Below are 14,647 nucleotides of genomic sequence, written 5' to 3' on the forward strand. Positions count from 1 at the left end.
CCACACTGAGCATGGAGCCCAGCTCGGGGTGTGATTCCATGACCCCAAGACCACAATCTGAGCTGAAATCAAGAGCCTACCTCTCAACCAAGCCACCCAGGTACCCCTAAACTCGATCATTTTAAAACTTCTTAAATACTTAAAATTCAGGATTAACATTTTAGATATTTTCCTTCAATCATTTCTTTGGAGTAGAAAATGGAATTGGAGCAAATTGTGATGGCTTAAGCTCAGTTCAAAGAAGTGAACATTTCCCCAAAAAACTTGGGCATAATAAACTCTTGAATATTTCATAATTCCTTCTTTAATTACCTCCTGATTCAGCCTTCCTACAAATAACATATCACATCTCATAATAAGTAATTATGCTGCTCTAAAGAAAGACTGAAACAAAAAGTTTGGGTTCTCTTTCTATAATACTATCAGATAATTCAATATTTTTCTGGTGGTAATTTTTAACTTTTGAAAATTGTTAACTAGTATCAGGCAAATTCTAGATGCATTTGGTCAGTGCTGGCATCTTGATGTATAATACACTGCTTAAGTAATGCATACCTTCACTTAATATCTAATAGCCACATGCACAAATAAAAAAGTTTAAGCTATGTAAATCATATTTAGCAAACAGAACAAAAATAAAGTGCACTTTGAAAGAGAATAACAACATCTCATCCTATCTCATGATACCTCCTATAAAGGGAGGTTACAACTCATCCCCCATTCCTAAACTAAACCTGAATACCCACTGACTCTAGATGATTGTCTTCTTGCATGAGTGAATGTGTTAGTGAGAAACCTTCCAACCAGCAGAACAAATAAGAGTGCAAGAAGACTAGCCCAGGTAACTTTAAAATTCTCCAACCCAAAATCATAAACTACTCCTTCCCCCTATTTTAGGCCTTCCCAGGATTAAGTTAAGGTTTTCAAGCCATAAAAAGCTAAAAATACCATTTTTTGTAGTCTGTATCAAAATGAATATAGCAACAGTAAGCCACAAACTAGGACCCTTTCCACTATAGAATTAATGAAATTGCCTGATTAGATTTCGGAATACTGGTTGTATTGGGAATGCAATCCATTAGTGAATAAGCCTTTAAAGCTTTGAAATGCTGGAATTAGAAATAAACTCAAAGTTCATTGTTGAGTCACAGATTTCTTCAACTAGCTCTTTCTATAATTGAAATTTATTTTATTTTTGTAGCAAAAGGACTAGTTTCCATGCATGGTTAGGCACAGAATGAAATATGGCTGTTTAACAGTCAATAATGTATTTGCCTATTCTCAATCAGGTAAGTACTTGATCATCAAGGGAAACTGTTATTCACCCAAGGGTAAGTATGGTAAAAACAAATTGCAGTGCTAATTGGAATAGTCATTACTTAACTTATCTGGAAGAACATGTTTTTTTCATTTTGTAGACATTTGTGTGAGACAGCCTAGATTTTTTTCTCTTTAATCACTCCACAAACTTAATAAATCACCAAGTCCTATATATTTTACCTTCTAGAATCTCTCAGAATCATGCCTTTCTCTCCATCCCCACAGCTATAATCTTTAGGCCATTACCATCTATTACTGAACTACTACAACCATCTTTCAACAGCTTTTCTGGCTGCCTGTTTCTCCTTGTTCCATTGTATTTCTATAGTCTGTTGAAGTCTACTTTGACTATGTGACTTCTTTAATTAAAATGCCCTTTTTCTACATGTAATCTGGATCAAGGTCATACCTCTTCACATGCCACACAAAGCTGAACATTATCTGGCCTCTGTCTTCCAATCTTATATTCCTACCAAATGACACACACACCTTTAACCAGAGGGCCAGCGATCCATGCCAATCAAAAGGCTTACATTGCCCTGAGTATCTGTTTCACAGTGATTCTTCTTTCACGATACTCTGTCCAGAATGTTCTCCCAAATCTGGAAATATTACTTATTACTCTTCCTTGAGTCATCTCAGATGGAGGTAACTTCTTGTAGGGAAACTGTCCAGATGAGTGCATACAGAACGGCTAATGAGAAGATTTCCTATTCTTGCCAGCATGTATAATTCATTTAGTAGTTACAGTAACCCTAGTAATTCATAGGGATTAGAATTTCGCTCTACATCACACAGGTAGTAAGTGGTAGTGCTAAGATAAGAAGTCTGCCAGTCTGAATCCAAAACATCCACGTGCTTTATTGCCACATCATACCACTTTCTGATTTTTATCACAACACATGTAACAGCCTTGGAGCACTACAGTTTATGACTCTACCCCTACCAGACTGGGAATCCTTCAGGGCAGGCTAAATGTCTGTGCTCTCCTCCCTGAGTCCTCGGCACCCAGTTCCTTCCCTGACACAGTAGATGCTGGAATAAATGAGGGAAAAAAAATGACTCGTGAATTATTCGACTTTTTCTTTTCCTCATTTTCTTTTCGTTCATTAATTGCCCAATGAGTGTGGCCACCTGAAAGACAAGCTAAAGAATGGAGTAAATATGAGCCTCAATTCAGTCTGTTTCATGTTCTGTTAGATTTAGTGTTAGGAAAAATGAAAACAACAGATTTAAATGAAGTATCTGTATGTATTCTTGGAAGTCTCCTATTTTACTATCAAGTGTATACTGAAATTTGGCCTGTGCATGTTTTGTCTTTCAAATTAGATCAGAAAATCCTGAGAGGAGAGACTGTGTCTACGTTACTCTGTACCTCTTCCATTACTTAGTAATATATGCTGTGCACATGAAATACTCAGTAAACATGTATTGAATAAAAGAGCCAATTATTTAATTACCTGCAGTTTATTAATACAGTAGCATGATTCTGTTAAGGTATTCATAGTATTTGAATAAGAAAACATACTTGTGTCAGGAAGTCATTCCTGGAGATCTGAACACTCACCTCTTCCCTTATGTAATCATTATTTTGTCACTTATGATTATTTGTTAGTTTTCGACAAGATTTAAGAAACCTGACTTGGAAGTTGCCACTGAGATTGGTGACAGTACCAAGTATTTTAGAAGCTAAGACTGCCCTCATTGTAATGGATGCTCACTTGGACGTTGTGAGGCTGAAAAGCCAGATAGAACTGCTTCTAAATTCCAGCTCTGCTACTTACTAGCTGTGTGACCTTGGGCTAGTTACTTAACCTCTCTTAGCTGCATGTGTCTATCTGTGGGATGGTTTTACTGAGTAAATCACTTAACACAGATTTGGCACATAGAAAATGCACTATAATGTCAGTGTTTTTTTCTGCTAAGATACAGGAAGCTGAGGATCTTACCAGCTCTAACAATAACAGCATGTAAGTTAATTATCTGAGCCTCACTTTCTTTTCTTTAACCAAGACTAGTACCACTAAATTACCTATTTGATAGAAGGCTACTGCATCAATGACTTCTCTTGGCCTCATCTAGCTAGAAAGCCTATTACATAAACTTTCATCTTCTAATCAAAGCCTAGCCTAAGAAGATCTGTGTGGAGAATCCATGGGTCACTCAATTTTTTTGTCATTTGTGCAACAAATTAATCACCTATGATGTGCCATTCACTGTTGTAAGCACTGGGTAATAGACAATAAACAAAACAGACAGCATTCCTGCCTTAACAGAGCTTACAACCTAGATAGTAGAGGAAAACTATAAGCACATATCTGTATAATGGCAGGTAGCAATAAGTGCTATAAAATAACAAAGTTGGTTAGGAGTAAGAGTGACTGAAGAGAGTTGCTCTGTGGACAGAACAGTCTAGGAGGCTTTCTGGAAGAGGTGGCATTTGAGTAAATACCTGCAGTGGGAGGGAGTGGGTGAAGAACTTCCCAAATAGGAGGAAAACAAGTGCAAAGTCCCTGAGTTAGGAGTGCTTTTGGGGCACTGGATGAACAGCAAGGAAACCAGAGGGTCTGGAGAGGACAGAGTGAGGGCAAGAATAGCAAGCAGGGGGGCACCTGGGTGGCACAGCGGTTAAGCGTCTGCCTTCGGCTCAGGGCGTGATCCCGGAGTTACGGGATCGAGCCCCACATCAGGCTCCTCTGCTATGAGCCTGCTTCTTCCTCTCCCACTCCCCCTGCTTGTGTTCCCTCTCTCGCTGGCTGTCTCTGTCTCTGTCAAATAAATAAAAATAAAATCTTTAAAAAAAAAAAAAAAAAAAGAATAGCAAGCAGGATGTCTGGCCAGAGATGGAGCCAGGGACAGACCCTGTAGGGTCATATAGGCGAAGGTGAAAACTTTTTGTTTTATTTTAATTGCAAGAAAAGGACCCTGGAGGTTTTCGTTCCTTAAATTTTAAGGATCACTCTGATGTTGTAAGATGATCAGATGATGCACCATCCACTTAGCAAGGGCTCCGAATTTGCTGACCTCGACTTCCACACACTTATGTTCCTCATCAAAATAATCCTAGTGTCAGGGTGAAGGTCAGAGCACATTTCCTCTTGATGGATGTTTAATGCCATCTCCAGAGGGGTGCACTGTGGAGAACTGAAGCGATGAATGAACTAGCCCCATGAAGAGACCATGGAAGGGAATCCAGGCAAGGAGGAGAGTAAGTGAAAAACTTCCAAAACTGAAAAGAACTTGGATTGTTTAAGACACGACGCTAGAGTGCCTGGAGCTGTCTACTCCCTGAACAAGGGAAGGATGGTACCGAGTTGAATTGAGAGGCAGTTGTCAGACCCTGCAGAGCCTTTGGGATGTATAGAGTTTGGATTTATTCTAAAAGCAAGGGCAAGTCCTTTGGAATTTTAACCAAGGCAAAGATCTAATTAATAATTTAAATACCTGGGGCACCTGGCTGGCTCAGTTGGTAACGAATGTGATTCTTGATCTCAGGATCTTCAGTGAGCCCCATGTTGGGCATAAAGATTACTTTTAAAAAATGATTTAAAAATCTTTCTATTTGTAGTGGATATGGCTACCAAACATTATTATTACTGATGAGGAATATGAAATGGCTATCTTGCACAAATAACCTAGGAGATACTTTTGCTTCATCCTCATCCTCCATGTCTAGTCCTGTTAATACTACTCGCTTTCTGTGTTTCAAATCTACCTCCTTGTATTCAACCCTGCTGCCTTGTATTCAAGTCCTGTTGGCTTGGTCCAGTGTCTCAGTATCTGTATCACTGATTATTCTAACAGGGTCCAAACCGTTTTACCTACAGGGGAATTTTCATTATGCCACATCTCTCCTTAAAGCCCTTCACTGTATCTGTAATACTTAAAGTAACCACAAATCTTGGTTTGCCCATTCTCAGTTTATAAGTTTTGTCTCAGGGTATCATTAATAACATCAACTGTCACTCTCAGAAGCTCCTAGTTTGAATAATAACTTATATAGTGACTCTAACATTTTTAGTTTTAAACCCACACTCTTGAACAAGCCATACGAATCCCTCCATTAATATGACCTACATTCCTCCACATTCTACCCTATATTTTCCTGGCATGCCTAGAAATTTGCAGTATTTTTAAGCATGATGTGCTCGCCTTCAGTGTCTTTGCGTGTGGCCTATGTACCTCTCCCACTTCTTCCCCCAGCTAGCTTCTGTATGATCTTCAAATTTCAGAACATTTTCCATGTCCTTCAAGAACCCTTTCTTGTCCTTGGCTTAAGTTATGTGCTTCTACCTGTAATACCATAGCTCTTTGTATTCCCAATAACTACCACAAAGCCAGGAAATGCTTGTTGAAAGCAGCAAAAGAGGAAAGCAAGAGAGCAAACAGGCAGGCAGGAAAGAAAGAAGAAAAGGAAAGAGGGAAGGAAAGAAAGAAGGAGGGGAAGAAGGAGTGTATGAAGGAAAAATACCTTGTCTCACACATCAGAGGTGTTTCATAAACTTTGGCTATCATCAACATAAAAATTTTCCTCTAACCTAATTATCATATCCATTATAAAAATGTTTATCAATCTCTAGTCTAAAAAATATATTTTAGGGCGCCTGGGTGGCTCAGTCGTTGAGCGTCTGCCTTCGGCTCAAGGCGTGATCCCGGAGTCCTGGGATCAAGACCCACATCAGGCTCCTCCACTGGGAGCCTGCTTCTTCCTCTGCCACTCCCCCTGCTTGGGGTTCCCTCTTTCGCTGGCTGCCTCTCTCTCTCTGTCAAATAAATAAATAAAATCTTTAAAAAAATAAAAAATAAAAAGAATAAAAAATATACTTTATGACTGCTATTTTGTCTTATTCTTGGAGTCCTGTAATATAGATGGGATTGTTTCCATTAATTTTACATATAAAGAAACTGAGACTCCCCAGACTTTCTAATTGCTTTTAAGCAGCATTTTTTCATTATTACTGGATTAAAACCAAGGTATACCTGTAGTGTGTAGCTATAGATTCATTTTTTTAATATTCTGGTGGATGACAACTGATTACAAGCTGTGGTTTCTCAATCTGCATTACCACAGACATTTCACTTATATACTTTTTAGTCAAATCTCATTTCCCAAGGATAGATGAATTTAATTAACAGGTTTGTGCATTTCAAGTTAAAAAGTGGATATCTGATTTAGAGAAGAGCCACTGACTTGTATTATGTCAAAGAGTAAATGAAATGAAAAATGGTCAAAATGAGGCTAAAGTTTTCTAGGACACTCTGCTGATTATTTTTCATATTCCCCCATTTCTCTCCAAGATTAATTCTCTGCCTTTCTCTGCCCTACACTTTCCCTAGGAGGCCGACATAAATGGACTCCATCTACTAGGCAATCCTGCCCAAAGTCTTTCAGCTGGGTTTGGACACTGGAACAGAGACAGGCAATCTGAAGGCAGGAAGAGGAAGACTGCAATATTTCTTTACTTCTTTGCTGCTTCCTTGCCATGTGTCTGGTGTAGCCATGACCCTCTGTGCCAAGAGGTTCTACCAGGAGCCCTCCCTCCATAGTTTTAGCTTTCAGTGGGATGAGATAACTAAATTCACTTCCCTTGTCTATTTGATTTTAAGAATAATATTCTATTTTTAGAGTGATAATTGTCTATTTGATTTTCAGGGTGGTAATTGTTTAATAGTGATAATTAAGAGTTATTGGGAATACAAGCTGCTTCTGGTCTCTGGATGTCTCAGCATCCCTTGTATCTTTTTATTTTTTTTTAAAGCTCTATCCAGTATATGTTGACTCTTATTGAAGTCTCTTCATTTGGAACATTTGAGGTGACTGCTGTTTTTCTGCTGCAACCCTGACTGAAACAGACACAGTATCTTCATTCATGCTAATAATCAAAATTTAAAAATTGTAATTTATGAAATCTCCAACATTGAAAGCATATTAAATGGGATTCTATCTGGTAGCAAATAATAAAACACCTGATTTAAAAGGCTTCAATGAATTAGGGTTTATTATTTTCATGTAACAAGAAGTCTGGATTATGTGGCTTGCGGTATTAATTTGGACTCCACAATACAGGTTCTGACATATCCTTGATTCACTTAGTCTTTATTTCAGGATCATGAGAAGGCTACTGTGGCTCCATCTGTCACATATTTATTCAATTAGAAAAAAGGGGAGAAGAGGAGAGGTAAGAGGTAAGAGCAGCTGTGCCTTTCTAAGAAATTAGTTTACTGGATACTGCTCTCAGCGGTCTTATGCTTAGCATTTGTTATGGGCCAAATTGTATCCCCCAAAATTGATGTGTTAAAGCCCTAACCCCCAGTACTTCATAATGAGACTATATTGGAAATACGACCATTAAAAAGGTTATTAAGGTTAAATGAAATCATATAGGTGGACCCTAAACCAATCCACATCTGATTGGTGTCCTTATAAAAAGAGAAAGAGATACCAGGGACATGCATGCACAGAGGAAAGACCATGTGAGGACAAAGTGATGTCCCTTTCACCACTCCTTTCAGCATCATACTGGAAGTTCCTAGCTAATGCAATAAGAAAAGGAAATGAAAAGTATACAGATTGGAATGTAGGAATAAAACTAGTTGTTTTGGTGGGAGGGATGTTTGCTTGTTTGTTTTTGGCAAATGACATGATGTCTATGTAGAAAATCAACAACAACAAAAATCATATAACTAATAAACAATTATAGCAAGAATGTAAGATATAAGGAAAAATGGTATTTGAAATTTAAAACACAATACAATGGCTCAAATCCAGAACACTGACAACACCAAATGCTAGTGAGGATATGGAGCAACAGGAACTCTTATTCATTGCTAGTGAGAATGAAAATGGTACAGCCACTTTGGAGGCAGATTGGTGGTTTCTTTTTCTTTATATAATAATTTTTTTTTATTATATTAGGTTAGTCACCATACAGTACATCCCTGGTTTTTTGATGTAAAGTTCCATGATTCATTAGTTGCTTATAACACCCAGCGCACCATGCAATACGTGCCCTCCTTACTACCCATCACCAGCCTATCCCATTCCCCCACCTCCCTCCCCTCTGAAGCCCTCAGTTTGTTTCTCAGAGTCCATAGTCTCTCATGCTTCATTCCCCCTTCTGATTACCCACCCTTTCTTTATCCCTTTCTTCTCCTACCAATCTTCCTACTTCTTATGTTCCATAGATGAGTGAAACCATATGATAATTGTCTTTCTCTGCTCGATTTATTTCACTTAGAGATTGGTGGTTTCTAACACAACTAAACATACTCTTATCATATGCCCCAGCAATCATGCTTCTTGATATTTTACTTAAAGGAATTGTAAACTTATGTCCACATAAGAGTCTGCACAAAGACATTTATTTTGGCTTATTCATAACTGCAAAAACTGAAAGCAATGAAGAGTCCTTCAGTAGGTGAATGAATAAGCAAACTTTGGTACATCTGATGAAATACTATTCTGTGCTAGAAATAAGCCATGAAAAAAACATGGAGTAAGCTTAAATGTATATTACAAAGTAAAAGAAGCCAATACGAAAATGTTGCATACAGTATGATTCCAACTATATGACATTCTGGAAAATGCAAAACTATAGAAACTGTAAAGAGATCAGTGGTTGTCAGATGTTGGTGGAGAGAGATGTATAGGCAGAGCACAGAGGATTTTTAGGGAAGTGAAACTACATGATAGTATAATGGTAAATACATTCATTATACCTTTGTCTAATCCTATAGAAAGTACAACACCAGAGTGAAACTTAATGTAAACTATGGACTCCTGGTGATAATGATGTGTCAATGTAGGTTCAACAATTGTAACAAATGTACCATTCTGGTGGACAATGTTGATAATGAGGGAGGTTATGCATGTGTGAGGGTAGGGGGTATATGGGAAATCTCTGTTCAATTGTGCTATGAACATCAAACTGCTCTAAAAGATAAAGTCCATTTATATTAGCATCCAAATGAAATACTTGGGAATAAATCTAATATGTACAGGATCTATATGTGAAAGACTCAGAATAGCCAACACAATACTGAAGTAGAAGAACAAAGTGGGAGGATTAGCACTACAGAACAGCAAGACTTACTATAAAGCCACAATAATCAAAACAGTGTTGTTTTGGTGAAAGAACAGACAAATAGATCAATAGAATAAAGAGCCAGAAATAGACCTACACAAACATAGCCAACTGATCTCTGACAAAGAGAAAAAAGGCAATTCAATGGAGAAAGGATAGCCTTTTCAACAAATTGTGCTAGAACAAATGGATATCCACATGCAAAAATAAATGAATCTAAACACCATAGTGAATTTTGATGAAACTAGAAAAAAAGAGATAATGACAAGTCTTTTTAATACTGCACACAAATACTAGCCTTGTGCATGAACATAGCTCCTATTAATATTATCATTATCAATTTCAGAATTAAAGCAGTTCCAGTCCTTAGAAAAATGATATGATGTATTGGAATGAACTAGGGATTTATGATATATTAGTTGTCACTTATTAAATCTTTGGTACTGGAAAATTTATTGAATATTCCTGAGTAATGTTTCCTTATGTATAAAATGGAAATAAAGATACTGCCTTCCCTTCCTAACATGGTTATGGAGATATTTTAAATAATGCAATAATTTAACACTATGGCAATAATGAAATAATAATCATAACGTCAACATCTATTTGCATTAGGTGAAGCTAAAGAAACAGCAATTCAAATTTAAAACCAGATAAGCTTAGGAGATAATGTCAGTGATAGTCCAATGTATCACTAAGAACCTCCCATATAAAATAGCACTTGAGAAATATTTCCTGACATATGAGACTAGGTAAAGTTTCGTTTCTCCTCAAAAAATAATATTCTTACTTAAAAAAATATTCAGAATTTATCATGTATGATAAGATTCTGATTCATATTCAGTGCCTCACTGGTGCCACTTACATGGTACTTCCCTGTCTCTTGGCACTGGGTCTGACTTACTTTGGGCAATAGGATGTTAGCAGATATGACAGAGCCAAAGACTTGAGAAGTGCCTATTGTATCAGTCCTGCATTTCTGACCCCCACATCTCCCTAAGAACATGATCTGGTTAGCCTACTTGTTCAAGGAAGCTGACAGACACTGGAGCAGACCCTCACACCTGAAGCTTGAAGCAGAATATATCAGTCACCAGCCTAGATCAGCCAATACCCAGACAACACACAGATCTTTCACCTCAACTGATATCAACAGATTTGTTCAAGTTGACTTGGATAAGTAAATGGTCACCGAGATGTGGTTCTTTGTTATCTCTCGTTGTGGCAATTTGCTATCTAACATACCATGTATACCATTTAACTGATTTGATTTCTAGGAAGCTCAGAGGCAAATTTAAAACTCAGTTGTATCATTAAATAGTCTGCATATTTGGGCATTTATTTGAAAGGGTTTCAAGTTTTTAATTTTATTTGCATTTCCACCTGTTTGGAGTCCATGTTTCTAATTTATCATTTTTATTCCTGATGTTTATTATAAGCCTGTCACAAGCTTTTAAGAATAAGACAGAGTATAAGTAGTAAAATACTGAACACTTAATTATGTGCTAGGAATTACAAATATGGATAAAATGCCTTCCCTGTTCTTAAGGATGTTATCACCTTATAAAAGAGATGGATACCCAACAATAGAAATAGTAACAATAGATATAATAATATAATGTAATATAATAGGAATAAGTATAGTAGAGTATTATATATATACATATATATGTATGTGTGTGTATATATGTGTGTGTGTGTGTGTGTATATATATACATATATATATAAACATATACAGAAAATATTCCAGCAAACATCAGAAGGGGATATAAAGTATGCCAAGGAAAGGTGAAATCAAACCAGGAAGCCTTTCCAGAGTTCTATTTGAGATTGGTTTTAAAGATAAAGATTTTACTAAATATAAAATTAGAGGTTTTTTTTTTAATTTATTTATTTGAGGGAGAGAGAGTGAGAAAGACAGGGCAGGGGGAGGGACAGAGGGATAGGAAGAGAGACAATCTCAAGTAGATGCCTTGCTGAACATGGAGCCTGACACTGGGCTTGATCTCATGACCCTGAGATCATGACCTATGTCAAAATCAAGAGGCAGATGCATAACTGACTGAGCCACCTAAGCACCCCAAAGAAAGGTTTTTTTTCAAGTAACATAAAATAATTTGGTACAACTGTAGTATACAATGTGAAGCAAAAAGTGTCAAAAATTTTATGAGTTTCTCTACTATGCAAAAGTGTTTTGATACCGTATCTAAAGATGAAAATGAGTAATGTCAACATAGAGATGGAGACTATAAGAAAAAAATTAAAAATAGTAATGAAATGAAGAATGCCTCCTACGGGCTTGTCATTAGACTCAACATAGATGAGGAAAGAATCAATGAATCTAAAACTAGGCCAACAGAAATTTACTAACCTGAAACACAAAGAGAAAAAAATAAAAAAGGAAAGAAAAACAGAATAAAACATTTACGAACTGTGCGACGTTATCAAAAGTTACAACATAGCTGAAAGTGATAGGGATCCACCTTAGGCCTTTAAGAAATAGAATGTAGGGGCGCCTGGGTGGCACAGCGGTTAAGCGTCTGCCTTCGGCTCAGGGCGTGATCCCGGCGTTATGGGATCGAGCCCCACATCAGGCTCCTCCACTGGGAGCCTGCTTCTTCCTCTCCCACTCCCCCTGATTGTGTTCCCTCTCTCGCTGGCTGTCTCTATCTCTGTCGAATAAATAAATAAAATCTAAAAAAAAAAAAAAAAAAAAAAGAAATAGAATGTAAATTTTAATGGCTTTATAAGTGTTTTAAAGTTCACTCGATATGAACATGTGGAAGAGACTATCATTACCACTTTAGTAATTTAACAGACATACACACACACACACACACACACACACACACACAAAGCCAGAATTTTTCTCTTTAACTAATTTTGTCTCTTTAATTAATAAAGAATGAAAATTCACAAATGATGAAAAGTAATTGTGACACTAATACATGCAGACTTATTTTTAGTATGCTTTTACATCCCTGAGATTGAAGGAATAGACCTGAAAAGTAATTTTTCTGTTATTTCCAGCATTTAGTTTTTCAAGTCAGGCACAATATATTGAGTTTTATCCTTGGCATTTACCCAGCATTTCATGAAATGCCTAAGTCTGAAACTAGTAAAGAAACAAGAGAATTAAATAAGGGGGAAAACATGTTTGGTTTGAATCTTTCTTGGCAGATTCTTTCTCATTTGGTTTTTCACATCCTCAGTAATAACTGATTATTTGACAATAGTAAAGATCAATCAGGTTGAGTTGTAAATCAAAATTTACAAATGGGCTAGAATAGGCTTCATTTTGCTGTTCTAGTGTCCTTAGATCACATTGTCAGTATGTATTTCTAGATAGTAGTGATAAGAATATCAGCCTTGAGAGGGAGACAAACTATGAGAGACTCCTGACTCCCAGGAAACAAACTGAGGGTTATGGAAAGGGAGGTGGGTGGGGGGATGGGGTAACTGGGTGATGGGCATTAAGGAGGGCACATGTGGTGATGAGCAGTGGGTGTTATACGCAACTAATGAATCACTGAACACTACATCAAAAACTAATGATGTGCTATATGTTGGCTAACTGAATTTAAATTTAAAAAAAAAGAACATCGGCCTTGATATTTTACCACTTAATATCTCTTTGCACATCAACATCAGGTGTATTGGGACTCTCTTCAAAATAATTGCAATTGCAATACATTTATCTGAGCCTCTTTTACTCATGAAGGAGGGGAGGACATTGCACAGAGTTAGCTAAAACCTGTCAGAGGTTCAGTTCTGAGAGATCATTATCAAAGAGAAGCATCTTCCCAGAGCTGAAAATTAATCACAAGGAATATCAAGCCTTTATCAAACCACACCAAGTTCAAATGCCAGAAAGAGAAGGAGACACAGAGCAGCCACTTGAGAGTGAGGACCAGCATCAGAGAGGGTGGGGGGGAAGAGGGTCCAGGGTAACTGCTGAAAAGAATCTAATGGCAGCCACAGCTAACATTACCATAGGCAAGTGTATGTGGGTTCAGACTGGCTTTCAGAATGACAGCTGGCCTTTAGCATGAAAGTGTGTATATATCAACATGCTCTAAAACTAATTTTATGTATTCTCTATAGATGGCTGTGGTCTTGAGCCTATTTCAACCTTGATGCTGAAATGTTTTCATTCACTTTCTTTTAACCTGAGTTTCTTCTAACACGCACACATGCACTCACATTTACTCTTACATCTTCTCTATTCCTGGGGTAGTAGTCTGTGTATTCTCTCATAGAAGTATGTATAGCTTTACACAAAAGCTTTAGTCCATTATGTAGTTTTGAGCAAGTGAGCTGGGAAAAACTAAGGATTATTTTTAATATTCAAGAGCAAGGAACTTTCCAAATACAGTATTACGTACCTAAACTTACATTTACATGTAAGTAAACTAACATTTACATGTTACTAGTTACTAGTTACATGTTACATGTTACTAGTTCAATATTTCACTGGAATAGCCCAATAGCAAACCATTCACAGCTCCCAAGACTACATTTTGAACTTCCTAATTATGTTCTTTAAATTCAATGCTCTTTTCATAATTGTTTCTATACTCTATATACCAGTCTCCATCTTTTGATGTCCTATATATTATGCAATAAAAAAAAATTTTTTTTTATTTTTCCATCCATCTCATTTCTGTAGTTTCAGACACTTCTAGTTGATATGGAAAGAACACTGAACCTGGATTAAAAACATCTGAGTATAGAAATTAGCTATGCTATTATATATTTATGTGACCTTGGGAAATAACCTGAATGTTTCAATGCCTTCATTTCAGTTTCCTCATCTCCAAAATAAGAATATGAACACAAACTTAGCTCATATAATTGTTGTGAAATTAAATTAGATAATATAAGTGAAAGTTCCAGGCACTGGGTGCTCAATAGTCTGTTATCATTCAGTCATGAGCTCTCATTGCCCTTGGACGTTGCTTCCAAAATGTTTAGAGCCATTATAATGGTAAAGTACTTATTCAGACAAGGCTGAACTAAGCTATAAATTCACTGAGGCGTTCATATTTTCTCAAGGAACAAATCCAAAACTGTTCTTCAAAATTTTAACTATCCATGGGTATAATAACTGCTTAGGATAATGGTGAAAGTTAGACAAAATTCCTCCAAAGCACAAGTGTATTCTTACAAGGTAAAGGTAAAAAGAAAGGGGTTCCCCTGAAAGCGATCCATCTATCTGCTCTCTGTTCACTAGCACTCACAC

Source organism: Ursus maritimus, unplaced genomic scaffold, assembly GCF_017311325.1.
Source record: "Ursus maritimus isolate PB19 unplaced genomic scaffold, ASM1731132v1 scaffold_17, whole genome shotgun sequence".
NCBI lineage: Eukaryota > Metazoa > Chordata > Mammalia > Carnivora > Ursidae > Ursus > Ursus maritimus.